The sequence below is a fragment of the Phalacrocorax aristotelis genome, chromosome 8 (genome assembly GCF_949628215.1).
Source record: "Phalacrocorax aristotelis chromosome 8, bGulAri2.1, whole genome shotgun sequence".
Lineage (NCBI taxonomy): Eukaryota > Metazoa > Chordata > Aves > Suliformes > Phalacrocoracidae > Phalacrocorax > Phalacrocorax aristotelis.
The window spans coordinates 42654829-42681469 of NC_134283.1; the positions used below are offsets into that span (position 1 = coordinate 42654829).

Sequence of the window (26641 nt, forward strand, 5' to 3'; positions counted from 1 at the left end):
TTTCCATCTGTTTTTAACCCACCCTTCTTCAGGTCAAGGTTATTTTTCAGTAAGGCTTTTAGGTAATTTGTTTTACTGCAGGGAAGGTGAAGGTCTATTGAATGAAGTAAACGGCTTCTCCAAGCGTATTTGGTTGTTTGCAAGGGCATGTGAAATGCACAGTAGAAGTGCCAAGTGTTGCTGTGATAGGGACCTTGGCCTACTGCAGATTTTCTATTGCAAAGAGTAAATACAGAGGGTAAAATGTCATTGTTTTTGTAGAATATAATAGCTCTCTTTCTTTTTCTTCCGAGAAGCCTGGGAACTCCAAACAAATTGAGGGCAGTTTTATTAAATGAAAATATTCGTGCATTATGAGCTAATTTATATCTTTCCAGCCTAGTCCCGCAAAAGGTCAGTTTAACAACCACTCTCTCAGGAGCTGGGGAGGAGTTATGAGCTCACAGTAATCCTCCTAATTGCATTCTACCTCAGTTTCTCATTTTGTTAATCAGAGGCCAACAAATCCCAGCTTTCAAAACTCATTATCAACCTGCTCCATACTATTATCCTGCCCTCTCCCTTCAGATACACACTGCACATCCCTTTGGCTTAGATATCCTCCAGGTTGCCTTCTGTGTCTTTCTGGTACACAATCATAACCAACTTTTGAATATAGGTCAACTATAAATAACTGGGGTGCCGCTGCACGTATGGATTAGTGCCGATGAAGAAGCAGAACAGAATGAGTGCTGGTGGCCAGCTTCACTCCTGTGGGGAGCTTTAAAATCCAGTCTGGGCTCCAGAAGATCTCTGCCAGTGGAAACTGCCCAGGCCCAACACTTCATCACTGTATCTCCTGGCTGGATCAGCCCCACCCAACTTTATTATTAGACAAAATTTTACAATTGGAAGCTCAGGTCAACTTTTCACAATCTGCAAATTAAAAAAAAAAAAGCAGTTTGAATTTTCTCCAAACTTTACATGACCCTTCTCCCTTTCCTTCAGAGTAGATCTGGCAATTTTCAGGTCTAATTAATTTTCCAAGTCCCAGTAAAAGGAGAAGCTGCCTGCAAGCCTGCCTACAACCTTCCAAGCCTGCTGGCTCCTCAACGCTCAGCAGCGCTTTCCACTGTGATGCCTCTTTGTGGTATGTGCAGTAAAGGTCTAAGCTTCTCCCAGACTTTCTTTTCTCTCCTCTTTTTTGGTTATAGTCTGTCTCAAACACACAATAAAGAGGATTAGAAGTGGAGTTTGACTGAAGAATAATGATATCTGTTCCAGTGCCAGGTGACTGCCATTTTTTGAGGGTTGTGTGACAAGAACATTACTTAAGAGCATGACTAGATGAGAAACATGTCCCACCTCCACCCTGTGGATTCTTGCTCTAAGGCTGTGGAAGCTGTGAAAAATCCATTTTCTGCAGCTTCTTCAGAAGCCAGGATTTATTTTATAAGAACACTCAACTACTTTATCAGCTGTTTCAGATCAAGTATCCACTCATATCCAGAGGAGTAGTGGCTACTTCTTAGCTTCCTCCCCAGTCCTCTGGAATTATATTCTTAAGAAACAAAATAACAGTAGTCATTGTTAACTAGCCATAGCCCATATGTTCAAGTTTGTCCTACAAAGGCCATGAAATATCAACCTTTGCTGTTCTTTTGGTGTCTGGACATTACAGCACGTTATGCTCAGGCATCATAGACAAGAGTTCACTTAGAATGAGGTCAAAACACTATGACAGCAAGATTCAGAGGGATTTTCTGCCTCAGTACTCAAAATCCTTGATGCATGGGCTTGTGGCACAGCTGCATTGTCATATTCAAGTAAAGAGAATGAAGATGGTTGAATGTCTTACACTGGCTTTGTAAGTCACCAGTGTGATTTGGCTTCATGCTGAGTTTGCTGTGCTAGACAACTTGGGTACCTCAGAGATGTAAGTGGATAGTATGCTCCAGCTCATCATTAGAATGAAGGTGATGGGATTTCCCCAGGCACTGAGCATCTACAGACTCACACAGATGCACTGACAAGAGGGAAAGATAAAGCAGTATTTAGAAGCAGATGGCTTTCCTTCCCCGCTCCTAAGCAGCCACAGGCACTGCAGTCATATGGACCCCTATGCTACAATCCAGCTTTATGTGCATGGAATATCATAATGACATAATACCCAGACGTCCTCACCAGACGTGGCTGTTGTTCCTTCCAGAGATGGTTCAGCCCAAGCTCCCTCCACCTAGAATGCTTCTCTTACCTCCTGCACATGGAGGCTGAAATAAATAGCCACCTGCAAGAGGATTCACTGAGCATCTCCCAGAAGAACCTATGTTACATGCTGCATGTTCAGAAACACTCCTGTAAATACAAGCGTGCTAATGTTCCCTTTCTGTACATAACAGAAGGGCCACATTGTCCTATGTCCAAACGTAGGGCAAACCTCCGCGTTGCATGCAGAAGAAAAGGGCTAACCTCATTCATCTCAGGTTTCCTCCACTTTGATTCAGATTTTTACCAGTTTGTCAAGATCCAGGTAGAATTCTGAACAGGCTGTTCAAAAACATCTGTGTACCTCCTTCTGCAGCTGAAGGACCTTGAAACCTTCCCCAAATCTTGCCCTTTGCCCATCTTCTGTTGAGGAGTTGCCATTATCAGAAAACTGCCCTTGTCCCTCACTTCTTTTTGGAGGCTGGAGGCCATGGAGGCAGTGTCACTTGTCACCTAGTTTCTTCACCAACATCTGTTGCACCACCAGCCCTCAGCCCCCACCATATCACATAAAATGCAGACTCTGCACCAGAGGAATTATGTGGAGCTTGAGGCAACCGTGATTTATGTTGCAATACAAATTGCATCGTAAGTTATGCTGCCCTCAAAGGCAAGGGATGCTGACAAGAGCACCTGTTGTCCAGATTCCTCCCTTCTCCCCAGCCCAGTCTCCCTCAAGGACGAGTCATGGCCAGCTTTGTTTAGGATTCAGGTCACAGGACTCTGCAGGCTGAAGGCACTGGGGACGGTAGCTTACCCAAATTTTCAGGGGAATATTTTAAAGGTGCTTTGTATACAGGAATAGAAGAATTTAAGTTAAAATTTGTAAAGACAAATAATAAAGGCTAGAACTGGCCTGGCTTTCTAGCGTGAATGTCCTTCACAAGAACAGACATACTTTTCTGTCTTGCCTATGGCACCCAGAAGGACATGACAGCATAGCAGAGGTGAGACACAGTATTGGCAGCTGCACCGAGACAGGCTGAATCTTAGACTTCGATCCCCACCAGTGTCCTTTGGACTCCCCCACTTCATAACATGCCTGTTGTTGAGATGCACAAAGACTCATATCTTTGAGAGGAACCATAGGAAAAGGTGTGCCATATTTGTTCAAAAATTAATTATTGATGTCAGTCAAACTCCTCAGCCTTGAAGGTGTGAAAGGGAAACGTTAAACCTGTGCAAAGGTCAGCTTTACCAGTACCTGCCTATTCAACGAAAGGAACTAAGGCAGAATGATGAATTGCCAACGAGTTCCTGTGTGTTCAAGCAAATGACAAACTATTAACCTGTAAAACCGAACATTGCAATACAGGAATTCAGCTTTGGGGTAGAGTTTTCACTGAAGTATGTAAGTGGGAGGTTTTGTGAGTTGCAGACTAGATCTGTTGATTTCTTCCTCTATATTTTAATCTTATAGTCAATAATTGGGCACCAAGTATGGAGAAACAAGAAAGTAGAAGCTGTTGAGAGAAAAAGAGTGGCTCCTCAGCTATACACAAAGGTGAAAAGTAGAGGACACTTTTACTAGACTAACTCTACTTTTGGTTAAAATGGATATCCAGATTCCTGCGGACCGAACAAGAAAATGCTGGTGGTATATGAAAAGAAGTGAATGGACCAGCCATTGCTGGATACTGGCGTCTATCAACATGGAACCATTTGCTGAACTGGGGTAGTAAAACACTCCTTTGTTTATTATCCTCTTGTTTCAGAAACTGGCCACTTGCGAAATAGGAAATCTCATGAAGTCAAATCTTTCATTGAGTTACACATAAAGATCAAGTGCAACTAAGCTCAACAAATTACACAACCACATATTGGGATGGATGGATGGAAGAGTAAATAAATTTAAAAACTGAAGTTTCGACAATCATGTACTTCAAAGCCCTGAGGTCAACACTCTTCCCAGTCTCCTCAGTTATTGGGATGAAGATTCTTTCATGAATCTTTTTCTTCCTGTGCTACAGGATTGGAGTGCTTGTTAAGAGAAGGCTCAGAGTCTGAAGTACTACACAGCTGCCACAATTGCATGTGATCTATAGTTCCAGCTCACAGAGAGTTTTTAATGTAATGATTTTACATCCCCAGGGCTCCCACACTTATTTGGATATGAACAGACACTCACCAACTTAGCAAGTGAGGAACCTAAACCAGACCAGACACTTTTTGTTTAGGTCCTTAAAAGTTGTTCTCACTATTTGCTTTCCTTAGTAATCCCTGAGTGTTGAACATCTGGGACTCATCATCTGTTTTCTGACGACTATGAGGAATCTCATATTTTGAGCAAGCCCAGCAAATCTCAGTGTATTGCCCAGTAGGTTACTAGACTATGTCAAAAGAACTCAGTTGAGACTCTCCTGAGTCTCTTATCATCCAGTTTCATATGGGCAAGGCCTACCTGATTTGGATGGGAAGTCACATCTGTTTCAATGTCTCCTGCACGGTTTTGGTATGCAACTGCTAACACTAACTTTATCTAGGACATAAGCTTACACCAAGACACTCAAGAAAGCCAGGAAACATTCCATTTCCATGATAAAAATAAATTTTGAAGATGCCTCTTGGAAATATGCATACATTTTAAAAATAAACCACACCAAAGAAAGCAAACAAAGCTAAAAGCTTTGCTAGTTTATGATACCAATTTCAGTTCAAAGTGAATTCAGACCTATGGCTTGGGTTATGTCTGCACTAAATCTCGAGGTCTGCCAGCAGGCCAGTGTTAGACAAAGTTTCCTGTGTGTCCAAAGAAAACTTGCAAGCACAGCTTTGTGCAGGGCTACGGAGTAACTCTGCATCCTTCCCCAGAGAATGCAGAGACCTCAGTCCTCTCACGCTGTTGTGTGTGCATGATCCAGCTGTGTGAACAGGGAGTGGGTGTGCAAACACGTATCATGCTCTGCACAGTCCTTGAGGGTGCTTTCTGCATCCACGGCTGACACAGGCAACAATTCCTGGGAGGCAGAGATGCTAATACAAAACCAGGCCTGCAGGATTTGAAGGGGAGCTGTGGGTACTCGCCACCTTGTATAACAGGGTCCAAGGCTGTAAAAAGCAAGAAAAAGAAATTCCTGTTCTCATTAGGGTCGGCAGGCTCGCCCTGCCTGAGAACTGAAATAACTTACTGCATTGTGGCTAGACTTGGATTGCATACGCAAGGGAATACTTAGCCCCACGCTTGTATTTCACATGCTTCACAGGTTCTGAAGATTATGAAGATCAGCTTTGTTCAGCTGTAGTACTAAACAGGCGACCTGATCAGACAGATGCAAACACACCTCAGTAATGCCACTTCAACTACGAGTTTAACACAAATAAGCCACCTGAGTCAAATTTATTCACATGTGTTTTTAAAGACTTCAGTTCTCAGCTGGAGCAGGCAGGGCTCAGGACTCAAGTGCTGACACCCTTAGTGGAAAGACAATTTGGCTGGCTACAAACATGGGCGACTATATTTGCATCTGTCATCACAAATATATTTCGGTTTCAGATGGAAGGACAAAAGAAAACAAACACAACATTTTCTGGTTAAACAGAAACAGAGTATGGAATCACTGAGACTTTCTAAAGGACAGTTTATTTAATTTATTCTTCTGTACACACAGCTAGTTTGCTAGGATATTATAACAACTCATTTCTCTGGTGACCCATGGCAACCTCTGGATCAAAAGGATTACTTGTGACTCATAACTTACCTTGGCTAAATATAAATATAGGGGTTTAGGTTAAGTAATCTAGGCCTTAATCAATAAAACATTTAAAGTGACAGTACAAGGAGGGATTTCAAAAGTTGTGCTATTATAATGTTAACTCCTAATACCTGAGTTTCTGGGGCTGTCCTTTCCCGGTTTTAACACAGATGCCCCACATCAAGGATTCTCCATGCACTTTGTGCGTACAAGTACAGCTGCATACAGTTTGAATGTTCTCCTGTTCCACAGCGGACGTACGCTCTTTTTTCCCCACAGGAAATCCAAGCAATTGCCCCTGCGTGGAATACCACAATTAGGTGACCATAATTGCATACTTAATGAGCTTGTATATGTTGTGAGTGCCAGTTTCTCAGATGTGGCCACCTAAATGGATATCTAAATCTCACTTTTGGGTGGTGAGGTTGAGAAAAAATGTATGAAAGTCTTATTTCATATACTTAAATTGGACCATTTAAATGCCCAATACTTGCTTAAGTGCCTGTATTTCAAAAGCAGATCTTACGTGCAAATCAGCCAGCCCTGTGGGCTAGTGTTGGCAACCAGAGGTTGGGAAAACACAAGTCAAATAGCATATGACTCCTTTAAAAGAAGTCTGGAAGCTTTCCAAATAACTACAAGGATGTAAAGATTACAAAATTGTTTCTTCTCAGCCTGGGGAACCTGCAGGGTCATTCCTGGTTATAGCCATTGTGGCTGGTTGAGGGAAGTAGCTGCCAGTCCATGATACCAGTCCAAACCCTGTGCATCCAGTGAGCATGGGGTAAGCACATGCAGGACTCCTCACTCCCAAGGTAATGCAGCTTCTACAACCCGTACCTCCTCCCTTCTCTTGCTGGGTGAATTCGTGTGCTTGTTACAACACTTCAGAAAGAAAGGTGGTAGCGTTCCGTAGGGCTACCCCAAGGGCAGTGGAGCTGAACACAGTGGCAAACTGGAGTCTTAAATATCCAACGTTTAGCTAGCGTGGGGCAAGGAATGAAATACAGCCTGGTGCAACCTCGCTAATATCCATTTTAATAGACAGACGGATGGGACGGGGGCAGCTCCCCATCAAACCATCCAATAGCAATTCCCAAGTGTACAGGCACCAATAAATTAGACATGATATGAAAATTATTTTCTGGCTGGGTAGGAAGTTAAGAAATTGATAAGAACCTGGGTTTATCTGTAATTATTTCAGTATTATTGACTAGCTGGCACTTTCCAAACAAATATAGACTATGCCGTCTGCTGTCTGTAATTCCACTGATTTCAGTGAACAGAGTCTGGGCTAACACACCTTCCTCAGAGTTTGTACAGTCCAAATCCTGCATATAGCAGAACTACCAGTTTCAGATATTAAATAACTACCTTTTTTCCTTTCCAGAGGAAAGAGTCAAATTTGTGTCTGGCTTTTATTCTTGCCCAGGGTAATGGAAAAGAGAAGATGAATTGCAGCCTTAAAAACCCTTCCATGAGTTCTTCAGTATGAATTATTTTATATAATTCACAGAGAAGGTGACATGATTTACATCAATATATACAGTTAAATTGTTCTATATTGTAAACCATTAGCAAAGAGGGATGAAAGGCTTATGAAGAGGAGTGGAGAAACTACAGTGTTATGACAGAATGAAAAATTTCTGGACATGCAAGAAGTCATCACATTGTTTCCATTGGAAGATACTTGCGTATGTTTCCTACAGCAACTATAAGATCTTTGGCTTGTGCACTGGAGACTATTCTTTGTTTATTTTTATTATATACCACAAAATTTTGTACAGAAGAGCAGGGCAGATCACACTTCAACTCCTAAAGTACGAGGGGGTTCCATTATGGAGGCATGTGCCAGAGGGACGTAACTCACAGCTGACTGGTATTATCCAGACTACATTGTTCATCCAAGTCCTCAACAGTGCAAGAAGGATAATTTTTACAGCATGGGCTGGCGCTTGCAGAGATTTGAAGCAGACTTGCCCCGTGTGTCTCCATTCTCAAATGAACAAGGTATGTTCTCAATGTCAGCAAGTTGGGCATCAAAGCCAGAGCTGCTAGAATATGAATCCCCTGAGCAAAGCCCTCTTCTTCCCTCAGCTTAGAAGCGTGATGCTGCGTGGTCCAGGCTGAGAAGACCAGAAGCTGAGGTGGTCTCCCCAGCTTCCTGTGGGTGGATTTACTGTTGGAGGTTCCCAAAGGAGATTGCAGATGAGGAAAGGGTACAACAAACCCACCAAATGGATTTTTTTGTTCTCTAGGACAAAAAGAAAAAGGATGGGAATACAGTGGCACTGGGAAAGGAACTGCAGAATAACTCTCTTGTTGCTGACATAGACAACTTTGTCTTTTTCGTCATCTAGTTTTGTGGTCTGCTACAATTCTAGGGAAAGGAGGAGTTTCCGATCCAAAACAGGGCTCTGATATTCTCTTCATCTTGGTAGTGGCTTCAGCCTTGCTTATTTGTTGTTGTTTTCTGGCTGGTGCTGAAGATGCCTGAGGAAATACAATCAATTTCTCTCTTAACTATCCTTGCAACTGTGCTTCAAGAAACATTCTTGTTTTCTAAAAGGTGTTTAATTTTTCCTCCCTGGGGACCCATATAACTTTCCTTTCTAATCTCTTGACAATCTGGAATGAGGTCTTTAGTAGTTCTGCTTGTTGTGAAACAGCTTTGGGAGATAACTCCTAGTCCACGTTAACCACACTTCAAATAATCTTTGTGTAACTGTGATGCAAACCCATAATCTCCCAAAGCAGGTTTATAACCATTTTAACAACCGAGACTTAAGGAGGTTATTGAGGGATGGGCAGGGAGAGAGGGGTGAAGAACTGACCAAAGCAGCACAGGTCAGTTTGGCTTCCAAACAGCTCCGTATCTCTTACAGCTTTACAAGGATGAAGTGACTGGTGAACAAACAAGGAGACCTAATCTGAAATAAAGGAAGGGGGACCCATTCTGACCAGCAGCCTTCTTCTGGAAGGTCATATAAGCACATACTTGTTTCTTTGCAGTAAGACAGATGCTCGAGTTTCATAGGACTCAACACCTTCAAACATAAATGAAACATACCCTTGGGATAATGAATATACCAGGCTCTGACGTCTGAATGTACACACATCGCAGCTATGTGCTGTCCTTGGGGACATCAATGGTGAGTGAAAAGAGAGGTAAGAACTTTGAACGCTGGAGGATATATTGCATTAAACTGTTCCTCAGACAAAGTCTACTTCTAACTACCCTCTTTGGGCCTGCCTTTTTGGTAAAAGAAACCCTGCACATATCAAGGACAGAAAACAGAGTGGGATTTAAAAATAAGACAGTTTCAACATCCCTTCAAGTAAATCTCCCAAGAACACAGCAAGACACACAGTAACATACAGGGGTAGAACTTCTAGAAGGACATAAAAGCCTCTAAATATCTTTTTTGACTGCTTCTTTTTTTTCACTCAATTGTTTTTAATTAAGCCTCACTTGGTTTGGGGAGCCAGCCAAACGTGGAGAACAGAAAGGAAAGCAAGAAATCCAGTCCCTCAAACCTTTGCTCATGAGCTGCATTTTCAGAGCTTTAAAACACAGTCTTCCTCCATGGGGGCACAATGCTTCTGTCTAAACCTGCTTGTGAGAATTTATTATCCCTGTGTGCAAGTCTTTGAAACCATGATTTTAACGGTAATAATTTCTAAGCAGTGAAATTCATGAGAGGCTGTAATATGATGCCAAGACTATCCTATTATGGTTTTAATTGGAATATACATTTTATGTGTTATTAGAGAAATGTTACTATCCTTCTTATGCTTAATACTATATGAATAGCTAAAGCCCTTTAATGACCATGTAATTTATTGTCCCTATAGTTATGGCATTAAGCTACAAGTCACCTAATACTTGCAAACATTGTAAACTCCAATTACAGCTACACCTGTGATCCTTCTGTCAACTGAGCTAAAAATGACTGAATGATAAGGTTAAGCACTGAGCCACGTAACGCAGTTATCTGGAGCTCAGCACCTGTACTACAGAGAAATGTCCAATAAACTATGGTTAAATAGTTTTACTTTGTTATCAGATATAAGTATAGCAAATACAGCCAGCTTCCAGAATGATGTTGATCACTCTGATCCCACCAATCTTTTATGTATTTGTCAGCTTTAGCCTAATTTACTGCTAACCGTCGATCACCGATTCTCAAGATTTCACAGGCACCAGAGTGGATTGTCCCTGCCCCTACAGAAATCTTGGAATTTCCCGAAAATTACCTGCAGCTTCTGTGCAAGGCAAGGTATTCTTTTGAAATATCCACAGCTATTTGAGAAAGTGCCAAACTAGCTGATGACAGAATTCAGAGAATTTGGGAACAGGTTAGACAGATTTGACTTGTGACAGTAACTAGTTACCATTTGAGTGTAACCTTTACCTAGAAAGCAAGGTAACTTTCAACAACAATTGTAAACTGCCAGAGTACAAAAGCAGACCTGTAATATGAATGCCTTTGTCTGGCAACTTCAACTAAGGAGTCAAGAGAATTCAACCAGAAAAAGCCCCCCAAAATGGAATACCTCAGTCATGGTAACTGGAGATACATCTAGGGTCAGAAGACATCAACAGCCTTCATTCTTCACTGGCTTTTTCTAAACGGGAAGGGTATAAGCCTAATCTGTAGACAGAAGAACAGCAAGCTACATGCATGAACTAAATCACCTTCATGCCACGTTTGTTATTAGCTCAAATGGCCCTTCAGGATCATTAATAATTTTATCTTCAACAAGATTTTTACTTAGTCTTTGCTCAGAAAAAGGATGTGTGGAAATGAAAGGGGCTATCTAGCCTGATCCCCATTCTGAGCAGTTCTGTACCCCATAATTTTTAAGAGGTTTCCACATGACTAGCCCCAGCGTTAGCTTTTCAAACTTCCGTATGCTGAAATTAGAGTTGCAATTCAACTTCAGAAGTGACCTAGGGGTCCGGGTGGGCTCCCAGAAAGAGAGGGCAACATCAAAAGTTCACAGCATTCCAGTACTCTGCACTGTACCGCCCAGGAACCTCACCTGGGTCATGGTCACTGTAATTGCTGGTGAGGCTGTAAATAAAACACAAATGCAGCCTATCCTGGGAACATTCTGTTTCTATGTAGTAAAAACTTGCCTAAACAATCTATTTTAAGTATTCCTGAGGTGCGCTATCAGGCTGAGGGGGACTATCCACAGTATTAAGTTTCATTTCCTTTTTAAAGGTGGAGGTGTGTGAGAATTATCACTTCGTTCATTGACAATATCATGTTTACCTTGCAGAGTCACTCATGCTGCCTGATTTGCTATTTATCACATGCTTTACAATGCCGCAGTGTACAAAAGTACCATAAAACCCCATGTTGGTCTGGTTTATTTTATTTCCTATAAAAAGACATAGATTATATGCGTGTGTATATATATTCCCACAAATTGTAATTTCTATTTGTTTTGGAGGGTTTGAAGCCACACAAGAGGCGATAGTTAAAGAGAATCCCAGCACCAGTTGCGCTGAGAATACTACAAATGTTAGTGGAAATTGTCCCCTGGATGATCCGTGATGTCTGTGTAATTCCTCTGGCCAAGCATTCCTTTCGAAAGAATACATAGAGCAAATCAAGTGCATAAAATGGATAAATCACCTTTCCTCACTCATGATTTGTGATTGCTCACTTAAGCCACCAAACATTTCTGCAGCCCGAAGAGGTGGACTAAGACTTGCTAAAGAGGAATACGGCAAATCATGCATTTCAACTACACATTTTTAAAAGGAATGAGTGCTCAAGCTACGTTTTGTGACACATTTGAGATTTGCGTGGCTTCATACATTTCCCATGACCATGCAAATATTCATGAAGAATTAATAACATGGTCCTGCCTTTAGCAAGTTCCATTCATTCTTATTTGTATCTGGCTATAATCAGCACCAAGACCCCAAATATTGGACGACTGCATTTGATTCTTGGGTTCTTTTCTTTTTGTTTATGTCAAAGCAAATTAGCTGGAAGGAGCCTGACGAGGAAATCGAGCGAACTGTGGAAGGTCAAGAGGGCATTTCAGTGAAATGTAATATAATAAGTACAATTTAAACAATGACAAATCCCATTCACCTCTTTTGTTTTCTTGAAATGTTTAGAATTATTTTTAACCATCTTTTTAATAAATAAAATTGTTCTATTAGTTTGTCATACATTTGGGTTTCATTAATTTTAGAACATTTTCCAGGCATCTAAAATTAAACAGATGTCATCAGGCTCATTTAGACCTCAAATAACCCTTGCAACAAAACCAATTATTCAAGGGTCAGTTGGAAGTTGGAATTTTATAATAAAGAAAAGTTGAAAAGTTAAAAAAGAAAATTAAGAAGAAGAAAAAGAAGAAGAACCAATGCCAATTCCCTGTCCATACAATTCTTATTGCAACAACCGAAGATGTGTTTTATTGTTGAGGGAAAGGGCAGAGCCAAAGAGTGGACGTTCAGGAAAGCTGGTTTATTCCCTGAATGACACGATTGTTCCCTTTCCCATGGTGATTAATCAAGAAAGCTTTCTTCTAGCTTTCTAGCTTTATCTTGGGGGTGGATAAGTGGGCAGGAGTTTGGTTTTGTTCTGAAAGTTGGTCCTGTTGGTCAAAGAAATTTCCAAAATATCACAGTCATGTCTGGGAAAGTGCAATCCAAGGAAACAATCCAAGGAAAAAAAAATCCAAGAAAACAAGGAAAAAAAATACCAGGCAGGACCTGGGATCCCTGACTCCAGTCCCATACTCTAAACAACGCTCCCACCTACTGTAAGAATGAAGGGGTTTAATTTTGCCTTGTAAGCATAAACTGTAGTTTGTTGGGGAGATTTTAGGTTGCTGAAACGGTTTGCATCTCTACTAGCCTCTTTGAAATTTCCACCCCCTTAGCTAGGACTTAGGTCCAGGAGCAGCTGGTCTGGTGTTTGGCACAAATAGGAAGGCAGGTCTGCAACAGGAGAGCTGGGGGAGAGGGAAAAGGCTGACATCAAGCCACAGCAGGGACAGGTTGGTCACTGGCTGGAGAACGTGCTGCAGGAGCGTTCCCCAGCAAGTATGTCAGGGGGCAATGCCGAGCCGGTACAAGATGCCTGGGAGGAATAAATGGCTTCTGTTAGCCCTGTAGAAAGGGAAGCTTAAGGACATGGTAGAAAGCCAATTGCTTTCCCCTCTGCTGCACCTTGCCAAAGAGGGAACCGGGTTCCCAGCTCTGTAAACATCTCCAGATTTACAGGGGTGTGTCTGAGATGAGACACAAAAAATCCAACCATTGTGATTTCTTCGCTGAAAATTAGGAGCTGGTTTTTACTTTGCTGAGCAGGAGGGAAAATGGAAATTGCTCTTCCTTTGTAACCTGAGAGGCTTAGCTGAGTTCTTCTGCCAGATTGCAAAGATCTGCAGTGGCCCCTGCCCTAAACTATACCATCCTACTCGGCTGCCAGGATTGCTAAATGGAGACCTAGAAAAATGAATAATGTATTGTATGAAAACTATATTACCATAACTTTAAAATCCTGCTGCTAGAGGCTGGAGATCTCTCTGAAATACTATCAAGCACAATGGAAAGGGAATAGAGGGCTAAGATCTGAAAAGAAATTTGCTCACTGACCTCTGAAAATCACGATTTAGCTTTTTCTTTTTTTTGCAGATACAGTAGCTGTAACTCTCCATCTGACCCAACAGTAACTTTCTACAAATTACAACAGATGATTCATAAAAACACCCCTTATTGCATTGACCTATTTTACGTCTGCTCTCACCTTCTACACAGTTATATGCTGTGGTCTCAGTTAGTTGGGCAGACGTGCTGGCTTGTTACTTTGGGACTGAAGTTGATAGCTCAAGTCATGCAGGCCACTCCCAGAGAGGCACCACGGCACAGCAGAGCTTCTGTCCACAGGAGGTTTATCCCTAACATGAAAAGAGAAAAGAATGTGGCAGACTCAGTGGAAAATTCACACTGATGAGCAATGGGTAGAAGTCCCTTGAACGACCCAGGCTGTTCTGAGCACAGCTGGGGAAGGAGAGAGCGCTCCACTTTGAAGATCCTTCCAGACCAGTGTCAGGGCTCTGGCATCCAGCCAGCTGAACTACCACGGGGATCAATGTCCTAAACAGCAAAGAAGAACTTACAGCACGGAGGGATGCAAAGTTAGCAGAGCTTTCCAAAACAGCCACATTCCTGCAGAAGCTGTTAGGCAGAGTGAGGACGCTGAGCATCCCGCTACTTAAAACTCCTCAGCAGCTGAGAGGGTGCAGGGTCTGCCCTGCTTGCTGGCTTCTGCCTACCCTGCGGTTGGTACCTGGGCTTAGGTCTAGGCTTAGGTCTGGACTTAGGTTTGCAAAGCCAAGTGACCCAAATGGATGACATCAACAGTGAGCTAATATAATCCCCCAGCCAGGGCTTTCCTGCTGGGTGAGCCAGCCAGCTTGCTCCCCGGAGACAAGGGGACAGGCAAGTCATGGGCTGTGTGGACAGAAAGGGAATTTAGTGAATACAACAGCAATATGGCAAACGCTATCCTAGTGCAAGCGGCACCCCTGCAACCTGTGTCTTACTGCTGCCGTGCTCCAGGGCACCAGTGACTCGTGGCCCTAAGGAGGGCAAGCGGGTTCAGACAGTCGTTGGCTGAGGGCTTTCTCCCCAGAGTAGATTGTGACCAGCACTGTTGCTGGGCTTAGGGTGTTTCAGATCTACTCAGCCACACAGAGTTACAAGGGGAAGTCAAAACACTACAATAGTAACGATTCCATTTTCAGGCTGCTCCTACATCATACAGATACAGAAAAAATAAAAAATTGGGGGACTTTTGTTTTTCTGAGAGGCCAAAGAGCAGGACAGGTTTAAAGAAGATTTCACAGATGGGAGTCCTCAGTCTCTTTGCTGGGCTGTGCCAGGCCGCCAAGCTGCTCAGGAGCCCTTCTGCCATGAGCCAAGCCACGTGCAGCAGGTCACAAGCCTCGGCTGCTACCCCCAACACGAGAGTCAGAGGAGACTTTGCTTAGCGTGGCTCTGGTCAAGTTATCAGCCAAAGTATTGTCAAAATCCAAGGTTTGTAAATAACCTCAGGTAATAGAGGGCAGCAAACCAACCATAGAATCATAAAATGTCCTGAGCTGGAAGGGACCAGGGAGGATCATCGAGACCGACTCCTCACAACGACGGTTGTAAATTCATGCTAAGTTTTCCTAGGAATAGGATTACCAGACCTGCCAGGAGTTTGTTTCAGTTATTGCAGCAGACGCTGCTGCAGAGAGAAATTCATTGCCGTAACTTCAGCCTTCACAGAAAACAAACATCTTTCTTCAGATTTCAGTTTCTCTGTAGGGTGGGGTTTTTTTCGGTTTGTTTTTTCCATTTTCCTCCCCCTTTTACTTAGTGCTTTCCAGGTTTAAAAAACAAAGGCCGCTCATGGTGGAGGAGCAATAGTGGCTTTCATATTTAATAACTCTTAAATCTTGTTCAACATGTGGCAATTGTTAGGTAGATTTGAGCTGCAATTAAAGAGGCACCCTTCTTTCTCTTCAGCAACAATATAGGCTCTTAATCCAACTAAAACCATCATATTTTAAGAGCTGAGATCATCCTGAGGCAAATGGTATCAAACTTAACATGGATCTGTTTTTCATAGGGAAGTTTAAAAGTTAAAGTTCACTTTCCTAAAAGTCTTCCATTAAAGAGACGGCAGCTCTGAGCGCTCTTTTCAAGTATCCACAGGTACCTATATCATACAAAATAACATCTGGGGGACGGAGGGGAGAGGATAATTACTGAAATTCCTTTGTGAAGTCCCTTTTTCTTTAAGAGCCTGAGTTGGGACTCTAAATAGAAGTGAGATGAGGGGGTTTTGCTGCCTGATTATAGATTTGACTGCAGATAAAAGTACTATTTGTGTGACTCAGCCCTTGCAGTGCTCACAGGTCTGATGTGGATAACTGATAAAGGCTGTGAAAGACAGGAATAAACAGTGATAAAACAACCGAGCACAGATTGGCCTCGAACCAAAACACATGTTTAATAAAACCTGCTCGGCTGATGGGGAGACATTTTTGTTTCCTTTCGTGGTGCCGAAGTGGCTGTAAATATCCATAAGGAATCTGGGCTTGAACCTGGTTTGTGCTGTCGTTGTAGCCCGGTGGCTGGGCTGGCGGGCTGTGCTGTGGCTTGCTCCCACGGTGGCACTGGGCTGGCGTCAGGACACCAGGCGTGGGCTCCAGTTAGTTTTGAAGCTTTTGCGTTTACAGTTCAGTTTTTTTCAACAGCAACATGATGAAATACCTGCCAGAGGACCAAAGGCAGGCAGCAGGGCTGAAATCTGGTAGTGATGGCGATGCACATAGCAGGGTCAGATAAATGCATCGATAGAGTAAAACTATTTCCTTTCCAATCTCGTCCATATTTCACATCCAAGTTCCCCTTTGCACCTCAGAGCATTGGTTTATGTGCCTCAAATTCCTATTTTCCCATGATAGCTCCCACCCTCTAATCAGCCACTATTCCCAATGCCTTACTTTCTCCCCCTTTTTCTTTCTCCGTTTTCACAGACTTTACACTCCAGAGCAATTTTAGCAAAAGACATGAGCCCTTGCTCTGATTTACAGCCTTCATCTGTGCGAAGGTAAGAGAGCTGCCGTGACAGCAGCACTGTCTTTCAGAGCATCTGTACCAAGAGGTATCTATTAATATCCACTAGTTGTGCTGCTAAACCCCTACATCCTGCTTTGAAAAGGTAATCCTGTATCACAAAGGCTCAAAAAATGAGAACACCAAGGGACTTCCCTCATTTATAATACCTGCAAATGACTTGAATGAAAATATCTCCACAAACTATCCAAGTTTGTGGAGGGCACAAAATTGGAGAGGGAACAAATAACGAGGAACAAGGGATTTGAATCCACTGGTTGCCTGGGCCAGTGAATGGAAAATGCAGTTTAATGTACAGAAACATAAAATAATAAGTCTGGGGCCAGCAAACCAGACAGAAGGATATTATACTGAATGGTGATGCATCATATTGACCAGTGAAGGGATTTAGAGGTCACTGCAGAAAAATCCTTGAAGCCTTAAACTTGGCATACAGCTAAAATGAAAATAGCTACAGGAAAGCAGCACAGCGGTGGAGGCAAAGGGAAGGGACGCAGCCTTCCTCTGCTGCCCGTGCAGCAAAACAGCATGGGACTTTGCCCTAATTGGCACGATACCATCTCCTCCTGAGCAGCATAACACGGAAACACTCAGGTCACCCATGCTCCGTGTACCCCAGCTCCTGTCTCAGCACAGCGTGCCGTCCCGGCGTCTTGCCCTCCAACAGACACAGAGGAAAAGGCAGCCCAAGGTGTTCACTTGTTACTGGTAGAGCACAGGGGGATGCTGTGCAAGTTCACTCCGAGGCTTATTGATGCTGTTCGGCAGGAATGCAGCAACCCAAACCCCCGGCTCATTTGCTCATCTGCTTGTTCTTTGCTTTTGGTTTTGAAAAGCAAGAAAAGCTGAAGCAGAGAAAGCCCGGGGCCCCGGCAGGCACAGCAGGTTTGCCTGTCTGAGCACAGAACAACCACCCAAATCCTGCAGCCACCTGGGGGACTGAGAACCTGCATGTCTATATCCATACAACCTTACTGATACATTTGCGATGACCTGTCAGAGATGAAATGGGATAGTGACGGGTGGGAGAAAAGAAGCAAAGGTGATAAGGCAATTCATTTTCTTTCCCATCTCCCTAACGCAGTCTCATTTCATGATTTTCCTTCTCCCTGCTTTGCAGAGTGCTTCGTGCTTCTTCCTTCACAGCAAAAGCATCAACCAAAATAAATTTTAAAATCTGCTCCTCTCCCAGCTGATTCCCTGTTTGAACCAATACCTTCCCCCTTTCCCTCTTCTATAATTGTAAATACAAATAAACAACCTTTAAGCTTTGATGAGCTGGACTCCTGGCGAGCTGCAGGTAAAGGGCTCCGTAAGCTCATTATCTTTGGAGTATCCTAATCCCCATAGGTGATAACCTGGGGCATTGAGGGGAATATGTAGTTATACATGACGGAAAACGGTGAGCAAATTTAACATCGGTCTGAATCAGCAGTTCACACACACACATATGCCCAGCCTTGTAAGATGGATTTTTCAGAAGAACCAGGTGGGGAAATGTTATCTCAGTCCGTGGCTTGCTGGGCAAGTGCGTTACCTCTGCCGGCTGCTCCTGAGTTAATTCTGGTTTTTCCCACCTGGGGGAGCAGCAGAGATTCAAAGTCAGACTGCCAGGCTGACAGCACAGGTCCTTCCTCCATGAGAGGCTGAGACAGGTAGGACAGAGTAAATACCCTTGGGGTTATGATGAGCATCCAGGGGATACAGGCACCGGGAGACGTCCCCATTCCTCTCCCTCTCTGTCCCTGTGCAATCCGTTCCCCTCTTCTTCTCCATCCCTCCCCAAAACCCTGCAGAAGGCAGGGCCAGGAAGGATGGTGGGGAGCGGAGGGGGTCCCCAGCCCGCTGCCAAACAGGCAGGTGCTGCGGCTGGAGTCTGGCAGAGGTGCCTGGCTCCCACCAGGCAGGATGAGGGCTATCAGGCAAAGGAGGACCTTGCTAGATAAGTGACATCTGGCAGCCACCGGCACTGTCTGTCCTTCGTCTGATCTGCCTCTGGTTGTTTTCCTCTATGAACGGATAGATAATCTGGATGTCTTCCAGCTGAATTAGTATACATGTGATGCTCAAACTGAACTTGAGGATAGGAATACGTTACTCACCTATTATGATGCCTAAAATACAGGACCTGGAATTGCTTCCAAGTCCCCGGTCCAGATGCATGTCCTGGCTGTCTTCCAACTCCATGGCAGGTGAGACAGATGTCAGACCTGATTTCTTTCCCTGCTCCCATGTTTCTAGTGGGAAAAAACAAACCCTGGGTGCACAGTCCCAAGGGCACAGCAAAGCCCTAAAGAACTAATGTGGCCACAGGTCCCAGTGGAGAGACTTGCCCACAGCCGAGGTGGAGCCCCTGTGTACCTCCTGAGGGCTGCTTTGGCCGCGCATGCTGCGTGGGAGTTTTAATGCATACCAGTTGATAACCTGTCAGTTTGATCTATGACAATTTCTTATTGAATAAATAAGATTTTCATGCTGTCAGTACATTTCCTTTTCAGAGGCAGAATGACTTCCATCCTGCACAAACATCAAGAAAAATAAAACATTGTTTGTTGCCATAATATCCCATCTCTGCCAGCTGTCTCAGTTGATACAATTTTTCTACTACTCACAATATTTGCAATATATATAAATACACCAGCTAAAATTCAAGTTTCCTTCTTTTTTTCTTTTTGCTTGTGTTCCCCGTTCAGCAAAGGCTTGTACCTCCAGTCATTTGCTACATAACACTAGTTTCAAAAGCAGGCTTTAAAACAGGAATCAAGCAACAAAGAAAGGTGAGGCTGAACGCAATCTTTTGTGCTCGACTTTCAGAAATTTTCTAAAAGAACAGTCAGAAAAGACTTAGGAGCATGCAGATATTTTCTGTGCCTACTGTTGATCCCAGCAGGAGCTGAAAAACCAGCCCTTAAGGTGTTTTATGGTCTTAATGAACTCATTGCAATGGTAGGGCAAAGATGAGCAAGTTTTAGCTCCCACTCTTGCATTAGTGTACAAACTGTTAAAAGACAAGAAAAACTAAAATAATAAACATGAGGGAGCTTGCTGCAGCTGTGCTTGTCAGCTCCAGACATCAGTGTGGCTAATTCCGATTGGGAACAGTTCCTGGCCTTGGTGATAAATTAATCCCAAATCCGATAGTATGTAAAGATTTCTCTAAGCATAAGCCGAAAGAAAACTTCCCAAACTGCTTACAAATTCCCCTTTACAGTTATTTCAGTGACTACACACCAAACTATTTAGTCTCTATATCTTTTTTGGATACAGCGCAATCTATTTTTTATTTTGATTAAATGATATTAGAATAGGATATGCCTCATCCAAAAGACAAAAAAAAAATTATGCACAGGCTTGCACTGAAATTGCAGAAGTATGAAGTACAACCGATGGGGGTTACGTCTGTTTTCCTGGAGATAAGCCGCAAATGCTTAAAAGAAAAAAAGCAGTGCCGTTGAAACCCTTCTGAGAACGGCCTGAATTTTATTTCAGATTGCTGTTTTTGGAAGAACCCACAGACTGACTGCTAAAATCAGGAAACGTAATATCTTTCACTGATTTTTTTTTTAAATTTCTTTTTCCATCCGTGCCTGTGTCAGCGTTGGTCTGTTGGCAGAAGGACACGGCCCAGAGGACACGGAGAAGACCCACTGGCTAGATGAAAATCCCCAGAGCAGTCATTCAGCTTGACCAGTGCCTGGGAGAGACACCACGATAAGGATGCTGGGGCAGTGGGGTCCTGGACAACTGGGCATCTCCTGCCAGCTGCATCCTGCCCTACAGCGTCTCTCTAATTCCTGTGCTTTCTCCCCGAGGTTCAAACTCACACACCACATTCATTTTTGCAGTTGATTTTGGTCGCACTCCTGCAGGAGCTATGGGTTTCAGGAAGTTATTCACCTGGGCAGTTTCATCTCAGCCCCAATGAATAGCTTCATTCTGGAATAACAAATATAAACAGAGGGAAGGCTGCTCGCCACAAGGATTCCTTTATGCTGCGCTGTGAATTGTTGGCCAGTGGCCATTTAGCATTGAAAGGCAAGAGCCACCTGTGTCAGGTGTGTTTAATGTTCATATTGACTCCTGCCCACCAGTATTTGCATGATGGACAACATCAGAGAAAGGTGCATTTAGTCATTAATTTTCGCCTGACATGGGGAACAGAAATGAAAAAGAGCCCTTTTCTTCCAGGCACGGCTTTTGTTTTCTAGTGTGATCAGTCAACTACCAGCTCTGCGTCATCCACCATGGGGCAAACCCAGGTCTAGAGCATCAGGGACATTTCGGGGTCCCAGCCAGTGCCTGGTGGGACCCCACATCCTCCCCCGCGCACCCTCCTCTCTGCCCCTTGCTGCCTCCCGACCTCGCTGGATGTTAAGATCCGCTCAGCCTCACACAATGCGGCTTCCCAGGAATGGATTAGAAAGCAAGCTGTGTGGTATATTTGTTATGGCCATGACTTTCATGGAGAAAACTGTGACTTCTAGCAGTTTTTTGTAGATTTTGTAACCCCAGCCAGCCTGCTACTGACTCCTTCATGAATTTTTACAGCTTTGGCTCCGTTCATGAGCGGTATGGTAGAGAACACAGTTTTTTAATGGATTTAAGTTATTAGTTACGTATTACCAAAGGGTGTAACATTCTTTATGTTGTAAAATAAAGTCCATTTGTCTTCTCTCCATTTCCCACAGCACGCAGTGTTAAATACAGTGCACCATTGTTGGTTTTCCCTCTGAAGCTGGCCGTGGGGAGTTTTGGGCCATGCCAGTGCATCGGCTGCGGTTGCAATGATTGCTGCGGGTGCAGGGTATCATACCTGTCGTAGCCCATAGGAAACCCTAGGGACCCTCACCCCATGTGGTATTCCCCTTCCCATGAAAAAGGGGGGATCATAGGTGGGAGAGTGCAAGGCATGGCTCAGCCGGGAGGGCTGGAGGGATCCGTAAGGGGTTTTGGAGCTGAGGACTCAGTGATGGCATGTGCCACCAGAGGACTTGTAGGGTTTCCTATCTGTTCCCTAATGGGAAACTGTGGAGGGGAGAACTTAGGATCCCTACCCATACTGGTGTAGCTCGCCAGTGACCAAAACTTCCCCCATCCACACGCTTCCCAAGTGGGATAAATTTGCAGCGTCTGGCTGCAAACTTGGCGGTGGCCTTTGCGGGGATGTCGTGGAGGGCAGAATTCGCTTGATTAGTACACATACCATCTGTACGCATGGTTCAGACGAGCGCAGTGTTTTAGAAACAACCCCTTTTGCTTATACAAGGACTAGCGACATAGCCAAAATCTGCAGCGCGTATCTGGTTTTCTCAAACAATTATTGGTGGGCAGCCAGTATTTGTTACTTTCCTCCAGAACAATGAATAAACTGCAGCACAGACAACTGGCCACTCCGTAGGCTAAAGTCAGACAAGAAACCCTGTGCTCTAAATGACTTAAGCCAATTTATCTGCAGTTAAAAAATAGAGACAGGCAATAAAAAGCCATTTAAATTCTGTTTAAAACCACTCAGAATATGTTTTAGCATCATTATCCATTGGAGCAGGGAGGTAAATCCAGCCCCTTTCCATAGGCATTGTAGGGTTCTTTTATAACCGATGGAGCTTTAGGATTTTTGTTTTGTTGTATTTTTCCTGTCCTAAAATGTCCTCTCTAATAATAGTTTAACAGTTAAGCGGTTGTTCCAAAACTTTATTTCTTTACACAGTAAAGTTAAGGGAAGGGCTCTTTCAGCCCTCCAACAACTTCTCCCCAACCACCATAAACATGAAATCAGGCCTTGCGGAAAAAGCAAAGACCTGGAGGCAAGGGACGATTTTATGGCTGTTGTCTGTCTGTAATGCATGGGATCTTTAGGGAACTGACTCTTACGCGTCATCTGTCACTCGGAGACTGAGAAGAAACAAAAGAAACCAGGGAAACTTTCTCCCAAATCATTCCAGGCCTGATCCTGCAAACATTTATTACGGGGCTTTGGTGGGATTATTCCCCTAAGCAGTCAGACATCAGTCCCACCGACACTGGTGTGCATTTAGCATCGCACATCCTGGCATTTGCACGGCCTGTGTGAAATCCTGGGGCGGGGGGGAGCTGCTCACCTGCCTGAGGTTTCCACGTGTGTTAAAGCATGTCCTGGCTCAGGGCACTGAGTGTTTTCAGAGCTGCCCCTTGGACTTGGGAGGAATCCACCTAAATATTTACATGTATTTTGCTCCTATAGTAACAAGAATATTGCGACCGTACGCCTCGCGTGAACGCGATGGTATATTCTAGCGTTACGCTGATGATTTAAATAGCACACCCACACATCCGTGCGGCTCCTCGCTCACAAGGACGGGCGGGCGGCTTGCGGGAAACATCACAGCGGTGTTTAACACTTGGGAAAAGAATATTGGAGGGGGTTTTGAGTATAAAAGGGGGGGGGTTGCAAAGCGGTGGGCTGGAGAGCAGCCCCTGTGCTGCGGCCGCTGGCGGCAGGCGGCAGAGCCGCGGGGCCCCGCAGCCCCCGGTGCGGGAGCGGGGCGAGAGCGGCCGTCAGCCCGCTGCGCTCCGCCGCCGGAGCCCGAAACCCCGGCGAGATGGGAGGGGTTGGGACGACGAGCGTTGATCCTGTTTGCTCCCGCGACTGCTCTTTTCAGGAAAGCCGGGCTTTCGCCTAAGGAGCTCGGTAAATTCCCGTATTCCCTCCCAATCCCGCCCTGATTTAAGTTGGAGTTTTACCCGGCATCATTAATTGCACTTTTCGTTCTGGTTTTGACGAAGAGACCTGTTCTGCTCGCTATTTCCAGGTTTACTCGGGTAAATCTTGTACCTCTAAGGGGAGTTTTGCCTGGATACGGTGGTAAAATCTGAGCTTTTGTTAAATTGTGGCATGAAGTGGAGTGGGAAGTGGGGAGAGGCGTTAGAGAAAAATGCCTTGTTTCTCTGTGAAGAGTCTGAGGATTGAGCTGGATGTTTGTTATAAAGTTGGGCAAACTCCACAAAAACATTCCTCCTTCACCTTTGTTTCAAGTTTACAAGAAGTTAATTTGTGACCTTACCTCTCCTGTACCTTAGTGCCCTTCCTGACAGACACAACCAAGGAAACAAGGAACTGTATGCAAACGCTATGGAAAAAGAAAGCAAAGAAAATAATCTCTGAAATCATATTTGCACTGAGAAACCAAACCAGCCTGAATTTCCAACAGTAAATGCTAAGAATAAGTCTGTCAGGGGAGACTGGCATTTAAAAAAAAAAAAAAAGGTCATATAATAAATCGATTCAAGAAAATCATATTTTACGCTCACCAAAGACAAAGCTTATGAAATCACCAATATTGAATTACTCGCTGAGCGCTGATCCTACAGTCCTCATACGGGATCTGTCCTGCAGTAGCAGTACAGAATATAGTCCATCGTTCTCAGAGGTACTAAAACCCCTTACTTTTATATAGGTGGTTATAGATCTTGTTTCTACATAAAATTTCGTGCTTTTATAAAACTAAATACCAAAGCAAATGTAACTCTTCAGAGCCGTCATTACCCAGGGTTTTATTGCCAGGTTTGTTAACTCCCCCAGCAAACATCACGTCCAGCCACTCCGCTCAGTCTCGACTCTTCTTCAGCGGCTGCTAAGATTTATATTCCAAATAATATTAAGAACATGCTGCTCACAGAGTTGCTCTCTCACTGAAACTCTAGAAAAAAAGTCTTCTGGTTTGGTGGCCTTATCTGGCATTTTACAGGTGTAAGGGAGAGCACCGAGAGCCCCACAGTTGCTTAACAAGGGAGATTTTTGGCTTTGCCAGAAGATAATTGCTCCAGTAGTGAGCTGCAGTTAATCCCGGGCTGTGTGCTTGGTGCTGACCTGCAGCCCCGCTGTTTACATCAGTGGGATTTTTAGGGCCAAATTTTGCAGTTAATTGCAGCAGTGTAAGTCTGGATTCCTAAATCTCGCTCCCCAGGCATGGAGCTCCTTTGGATCTGACGGCGAAATTCGGGGCTGATCCTGCAGCCGCTGAAATCAGTGGGCCTCGTCTCGCAGCAAAACACAGGAAAGACCTGGGCTAGGCCCTCTCCCAAATTTCCTACGGCAATAAACGCGAGCAATTAGGGGCTCTGCTTGCTCAGAGGAGCAAGGGCTGCCTTATCTCTGCCTGCCGCAAGCCTTGGGACTGTCGAGCCTGGGTGGTATGGGGAGGTGTCACTGTTAGAGGGGCTGTAGAGGGGATTAATACCGCTGTGAGCTACATTATGTCCTGTCAGAAATCTTTGCAAAAAGAGCAGGAACTGGAACTGCAAGCTTTCAGCTTTAAGCTCCCAACTTGGGGCTATACAGCAAGATTAAAGCACTTGTCTTTTAATGTTTTCCCATCTAGAAGTGAGAAACATCAATGCATTTAAAGGCATTCCCTGTTTTTCACTAACCAATTGAGCCAAGAGACCGATTTGATGTCAGTGCTCGCCGCGTTCCCCCGTTACGCTCCCTAAAGTGCTACAAGAGACTGGCAGCTGCCGAGCGAGAGGCTAAAAGCCCTCAGCAAAAAGGCGTCTGGACCAGCGTTACAGCCCAGGGGTTCACAGCCTGAGGTTCACGCTCCCTCCCCAGCCCGGAGACCAAGTCTTGCTGCAGATACTGCACGCTAGGACTTCTGCAGAGTGAACTGAATTATATAAAGGCACTACAGAAAAGTCTAAACATCAGGGTCTCTCTGCTGGAGGAAAGCACGGATTAAATCGCTCGGTTGCTGTGAAGTGCAAAGAGAAACCGGTAGACGGAGAAGTGATGAAATCATTCACTTGAAAGAGAGGGTTTTTATTAGCCCGGTGGAATTTCCTAGTTTGTTGGTGAATCTGTTTTAGTGGCCTCCGCTTTGCCGTCGCCGACTGCGAGCAGCACGGACGTGGGAATGGTTTGGTTGCAAATGATTTATTCAAGAGAAATGCAAATTCTGTACTGAATCCTCTAGATTCACAGATTGTGATTCACAATCACAAATTCGACCCGCACATGGAAAACAGCACAGAGAACACAGGTTAGATGTTTTTTTAGCTAGATTTCCACCTGAATCACACTTTTACCCTTACCTGTGCACGATGAAATAAAACATGGAGGGAGAGTTTCAGGCCTTGCACCTTGAGGCACGGTGTCCATCCTCCCAGGCTCACGTTTGGATGAACATCGGCTCAGCACGAAACCGTGTCCCTGCTGTGCTTCGGATCAGCTCTACATTTATTTACCATTCAGAAAATGCGGCGTTCAGAAAAAAATAGCCGTGATTTCAGAGGGCCTGGATCGGGTCTTTTTTTTCTACAGGCAGTTGCTATCCTCTATAATGTATAATTATTCAGTACTAAATCTGCCATTATAGAATTATAGAAAGGGCAATTACCAGCCACGCTGAAAGTACCTGGTAACACTGGCAGGCTGAGATTTAGCCTTTGTCAGGAAACAGATGAAAGCGGCTTTGGTCAGAGCCAAGCCACAGGTTAAAGCCAGAGCATTGTACTGTAATTTTAAATTCAAGAAACTATTGTGCAAAAAAAGGACAGACGTGAAGGCAACAATTTCCCCTTTTTAGTGCCCAAGAAAACAGCCTCATGCGCTTTTATTTCCAGTGCATGTGTGCAGAATATATGCACACTTTTATTTTGTACTTAAAATTTAAGGCACCTCCAGGAGGCTGGTTTGTAAGATGGAAGAGAGGAATAATGAATCCAAAAATGTAAAACAAAGCTTCCTCTTACAAAAACAAACAAAAAAAAAAAGTAAGGTTATTTTTCTAAAGGCAAACTGGATTTGCTCGTGGACATCGCATTCTCAATATCAGTGTTGAGAGGTTCAAGCTGATGGGGACTCCGTGTAATAAAACCGTGTACCCGAGCTCAAAATGCTGGTATATTATTTGAGCCAACCCTTCTTAACTCACCCTGACAAGCAAACACGATGACATCAATGCAATTATTTGCATGGGTAAAATACAGAGTTAGGGCTGGTATATTAAGGCACACATAAATTTCCCCAAGTACCTGATATTATTTGAGAAAGTGTAACATA

At 44.0% G+C, this 26641-nt stretch overlaps 1 long non-coding RNA gene across 1 annotated transcript; it reads right to left on the reverse strand.

The window, feature by feature from the left end:
- Window positions 1–5805: 5805 nt before the first annotated feature.
- Window positions 5806–18978, reverse strand: LOC142061588 (uncharacterized). Its single transcript, XR_012662154.1, has 3 exons — window positions 18708–18978; window positions 13721–13871; window positions 5806–8429 (listed from the first exon to the last, which is right to left on the reverse strand). It is a non-coding gene; the product is annotated as an uncharacterized LOC142061588 (long non-coding RNA).
- Window positions 18979–26641: the final 7663 nt, after the last annotated feature.